A 6,224-nucleotide genomic window follows, 5' to 3' on the forward strand; every position below is an offset into this window, starting at 1 on the left:
CTCCAGAAAATGAAATCGTTCCAGAATGTTTTAGTGATATTGGCTTCTAACCTCATAAAACACCAGTCATAAAAGATAGTTTCACACAAAAGAAGCTTTCCTTTCTTCTTGGTGGCTTGAAATGAATTTCAACAACAAAAGAATAGATGTATTACCTTCCACTATGGTGGTTTTCAGTTACAGGTGCAATGAAATGAAGAAAGAAACATGGTTCTAGCCGAATGAAACAAATGATAACAATGGAGTGACTGTAGAAAGCTCTCATGGCAGCCACAAATGAAGTAAATTGCCTTTAAGCTCTAGTCAAATTCCTTCCCAAGCTTTCCAAAGCCAATGCAAATGCAAAAATGAGTTTAGGGTTGAGAATAGAAGTATAATGCCCCTTTTTATATTTCATAAATTTTGAAGTCCAGAGAATTAAGATGGGATTTTATTTATTTTCCAAAGTTCAAATTAAAGATGTGTTATCGAGTTTTAGAAATAATGGAATAGGTGTTGTCACATTTTTCATAAACCATGTTGATATTTTTTGAATAAGTCTTCTTGTAAAAACAAAAATTAATGGTAACATTATTAACAATTTAATATTTTGTTAGTTTGTTTATGCCAAATGGAGGTGTTAGACTTATTCATAGATATAATTGACATGTGTTTATAATACTAAGTCCTAGGAATGATTGTTTTCAAAGGCTTAGTAATATCATTTAAAGTCATGAATAGAGTATCTTAGGGATTTTGAGTCATTTTAAGACCGTGGGTCGGATTTTGACTTTATCTTGGTAGTTTGAGGTCATTTATTAACATTTTGAGTCTTTTGAGGGCAATTTTAGTGAGTCATAAGTCTCTTTATGGCCTAGTGGACCTTTTTCAAAGGTGAATCATCATTTTTAGTGATTATGACTCCTTTTTTAGAGGCATTTTTCATGGATTTGACCCTAAGGGGTTTGTATTTAGTATTTTGAACTCTAATTGTGGAGGGAGTTCTGAATATGCAAAAAAGGGATTTGGTGACATTTTTTCTAGTGTCCTTAAGTTATTTTTGTGTCTTTTGTATCTCAATTCCCTAAACAAGATATATGAATTGAAGCATTTTGGTGTAATTTTTTGGGAATTGATCTCAAGCCTTTTCTTTTCTCTGTAGTTTTTGTGTAAAAGTCTGATTGATAAGATAAATTTGTGAGTTTTAGGACTCCTTAGTTTTCTGTCTCAACCCTACCAAATTGTAGGAGTGTAAGTCTATTTATAGGTTACATTTTGTGTCATTTCTTAGGACTGTTAAGTGAGATATTATCATTTCCTTAACTTTTCTTTCAAAAAACCTCATTGTGAAATATTTATGCAAACCTTTACAAAGTGAAAATGTTTAAGTCATGGAGAAAATATTCCAAAGTAAAGTTGTTCATGTATTTGTGTATCCACATTTTAGTGTATCACCTAGTTCTCTAGTTGAGAGTTTAAGGTCATAGGTTTATTTCAATAACTTCTATCCTTTTTTCCATAAGTTCAAGTTAGTTTTCTAGAGATATCAGTGATTAGCCAATAGGAATCAGCCTATAAGCTGGAGGTTTCATTTCTAGTTACGCATTTCCCACATGCAGAAATGAATCCCATGTTAGACAAGATTTTTAAACTTGTTTAATTTAGCAGGGTGCAAATTTTAGCCTTAACAGACCTTAGAGCTGACTTGTTAGTATGCCTTGTCTGTACAAAAGGATATTGATGCTGCATAGAGGCACTAGGGGGTTCGAAGTATTAAAATACTACAATGGTAACCTTATAGTTGGCTCATGCGATGACACTTTCCCACTTGCATAGTAGATTTCCTACGTGTCTGTGTTGCCTCTGGGATCAGTTGATATTTATGTCTTGTTACCCTTTGGGATAGTTTACTTTTAGATTATTCATTAAACCTAGATGTTGGTTTTGACTTTTGAGTTTGTTATTTGTTTGGGACTTGAGTTTATCTCCTTAGTGTAGTGGGAGTGGGCCATTTAAGTTCCACGAGGTTAGGTGGTAGTGCTTTTTCTTATACCATTGAGATCTAACAGTTTGATGTTGTGGCTAGAGTTCCCTATTATATACTCTCTTTCATTCTATTTCTTATGTATTGTGATGGATGGTTATACTCTTAAGTGTATTGTATTTGATTTCATAGATCTTACAAGATGATGTAATATATTTCATGATGTATATTCGTTTAGCCTTTCTTACCCTATGACCTGTACATTGGATGATTGTGCATTCTATTTATTGCTAAGTGGCATCTTATATAATTGTATATTATTTAAATGGATTTATACTTGTAGTTATTCTTTAATATAGATGTGTTATATATTGGAGTTAGTATTAATTAAAACTAAAAAATGTGATGCAACATCATGGGACCCTTAAGAATTGTAATTTGTTTTATTGTATGTGTTTATGTGAATGTGAATGCCTCCACTATATTATATATGTTGTTGTTAAGTTATTATCTTTCAAAAAAAAAGTTTGACAAACTTAGTGAAACTTTAGGTTAATTTCTTTTGGGTTCCTTGGCAAGATGTTACACAAGAATTCATGCATTCAAGCTATTGAAGGACTTTATGCAAGATATATCATTCCAACATTTAGGATCTCCCTTCATATGTTCAAGATCCCTTCTTGCATCTTCTACATTAATCCTCTTAAGATATGCATTCATCTACATGCATTGCTAAGGTGGATTTCAAGCACATTCATTCATGAAGGTTTTGATGTCACATTGATGTCCTTTCTATGGTTTTGAAATTGAGTCAAAGATATTACATCTACATACTTGATTACATTCCAAATTCAAGAGTATATTCATAGATTTACATTGCTTTTATGTTAGATCTATCACTACTACTTGTTAGCATTCTATCTTTGTTTCAATTCAAGGTTGATTCCTAAACTGGGTTTTGACTAAGGCAACACCACCCCCCCTCCCAACAACAACAAACAAACAAACAGATCTCTTTATTTTGTAGGCTTTGGATCTTGGATTAACAAACATGTTGCAGATCTGGATACCCTTTTCAGCTTTCTTCATAATTGCATAGTTAAAACCAGTGTTGCACATTGTCAGTTAGGGGCACATTGCATTTCTAATGCTCCACTTCACCCTTAATTATTTAGTTCTCCCTTGAAAGATCACTGAATGATTTCTATATTTTATCTGTAGCATAATTTTTGGTACCGAGTTAAGGGAATCAACCCTTACCTAGGTCATTTGACAACCCATTTTTAGGTTTGTATATCACAATGTATTTAATCTTTAGCTCTTTCATTTCTATATACTTCATCATCTTGTCATATCTTTATATCTCATCTCTATATTTCATATCTCATCTTCTTTTTGTATCAACCAAACCTCATCTAAAGTGTGGGTCTTGGTCTTCCCCCTTGGTTAATGTACTAGTTGGATTGCTTCCATTTTCCTACCCTATAAGGACTTATAGTCTTCATTGCAGGAGCGATTTTGGTTGCAAACAATGTCCTATATATTTAGCCATATAGTTTCGTGTGGGTAGTTTTATTTATTTATTTTTGTTACATGTGAGAAATACTTTTCTTAATGTTGGACACAAGCATTTGGTTTATGCATCCATTGTTATTGTTAAGTTTTAGGGTTGATATAATGCACACATTGTTGAAAATACAATAGGGAAAGTAAACTCTGAGAGGGGGGGTGGGGTGAATCAGTTCTTCAAAACTTTATCCAATAAAACATTCACCACACATCCATCTCACAATTTGCATGTAAATTGAAATACCAAACTAAGCATGTTCATCTGTAGCATGACAACAATAAACATTCAACACATATATGATAGAAGATATTTGGTTACCCAAAAATCCTCCAATGATAAGGTAAAACTAGGGTGGGGATGACACCCACAAATCTTTATCACCGTAGTTGTAAAGTGTATCCAATGAAGGTAACAATATTTGATCATAAACTATGATCTACTCTGTGAAAGGTTTGCCCTGTTAAAGGCTTACAAAGATTGTTAGATCTTACCCTATCAAAGGATTTCAACACCCTATAAGAAGTCTACCTGGTTAAAGGACTTCAACTTACAATGAAGTTAGCACTCAGTTAAGAGATTTATACAAAAGTCCGCTAGAACTTTAAACCTATTAAGGCTACTCTATTAAGAGATTTTACTAATTCACCTATTAGAATGTCTTGGCCTTGATCTTTTAGTTAGCACTTCTTTGCTAGATAAAAAATCACCTCTTTCCTCATGTATACTTGATCCTCTCTGATCAGATGTATCATTTCTGTCCTCTCCGGTTTCCTCTATTCTCTCTCACTAATTATGCAATTCATATCTCAATTCACAACTCCTTAGTCACGATGAATGCTTTGTCTATGCATGCAAACTTCTCTCTTCGCTCCTCACACTCTTTAGGGTTTTCCTTCCTTAAGAAGACCTAGGTGACTTAGGGTTAGGTAAGAATCAACAATAGTTATTTACCCATTTTGTCACTTAGAACATCCCTCAATCTGATTGGTTTCATGTACTGCATAGGAATTCTTAATATAGATTTGTTCTTATCATCTAGAATCACAAAAAAATCCTTAAGTTGGCCCAAAAATGATTTACATAGGAGTTTATATCATTACAAACAATTATGTCCAAAATTGTTTACTCGACACTTGAAGCCTTTGATGCTCAACATCCACTATATCTTCAATGTTGTAACATGACCTCTGAATGACTCGACATCCACTATTCACTCAACATCTAAATCACTTAGCATATACTAACTTGCTTGGCACTGGAGTGACTCGACACTAACTGTCTACTTGACACATACTACATATTCTGCTTAGCTTGCATTATCTAACAACTTATGCTCGACATACACTACTTACTCAACATGCACTTTAAGAATATGACTAAGTGTGTAGCCACTCATATGTCAAAACCAATCTCAGATTAACAATCTCCCCCTTTGACATGAGTGGCAAAAACATTTTGTCATGCATGTATATCCTTAACTTGAGCATAACTCAGATAATCTATAATCTTTACTTGACTCACATGCAAAATTTCAAAATTGTGCAAAATGACTTATCAGTCATACCTCAAAACTTCATAAATCCCCCTAAGTTGATTATTCTGTGTTGTATCTAAATCTGATACTCCTGCTAAGTAAATTTGCTTCAATTGCTGGCTTACTCTATTTTTGACTGTACTCCCCCTTTGGGCATTTTCTTCTTTTCTTCAATATCTCCTTGTTCTTTACTATCCCCTTTTTTCTCAATTCCCCCTTTTTTGACACTCATGTCATGGGTGGTACATGAATAGTGTGTTTTTCCAAAAATGTTTGATGGACCTCCATTATAATCTTAAGTATTGCATCCCAATTGTGGCATGCCACCTCTAGAGATTGGATTTGAACATCTAGATCAGCAACAAGGTCCACCAAGCTTTCATGAGTAGAAAGATGAACATCTTTCTTCGTCATTATTTCTGCAAAGGCTAGTTCCTCATGCAACAACTCCATGTGTGGGGTCAACATGGCTTGAATATTTATCAAGGTAGCCCTAATATTTGCATCTTGTGCATATAGTATAGCTAGCTAACCTTGAGTAGATACTAACCTTTGAAAATGACTCTAACTATGACCAAGAGACAACTTAAGAATATCTCCTTGTAGCTGGTCAATAGTCCTCTGTGCTTTGTGTGTAAACAGGTTCAAATCACAAACCTTTGTGTATAGAGAAAATATATTCTCTAACACCTTTTTCACATCTTCCATCTTGGTTGCTAAGTCAACCTATCTGAGTGCAATGACACTAGAAATCATCTCATCAACCTTTGTTAAAAATCTCTTCTCTGGACCATTCTAAAAGTTTGGTGTTTGTGTCCAGGTATGAATCACTGATCTTATCCACTAAATTCACTAGTTGCTCAAGAATAGATTTATCTGCATTAGGCCCTGGGAGGCTGAATGCATCAATAAATATGTCTTTGATGTCATATAGCACCTGTCTTTTCTTGTGCTCCTTTATGAGAAACTCTTGATTCTTCTTCCTTGCTAGAGCTTCTTGCAATATGCTCATTTGTTCTACAGTAGATCAAATATTATAAGTTCAATCACCTCATCTAAGTTGACATCTCCATAAGATGTGCCTTCTCCAACCTTAGATGTATCAGGACTAGGCCTTGATGACTACAATGGTGTAGCATCTACACTCGACCTTTGAA

This window comes from Cupressus sempervirens, chromosome 6, assembly GCF_028749045.1.
Source record: "Cupressus sempervirens isolate cs-2001-9-10 chromosome 6, ASM2874904v1, whole genome shotgun sequence".
Classification (NCBI taxonomy): Eukaryota; Viridiplantae; Streptophyta; class Pinopsida; order Cupressales; family Cupressaceae; genus Cupressus; species Cupressus sempervirens.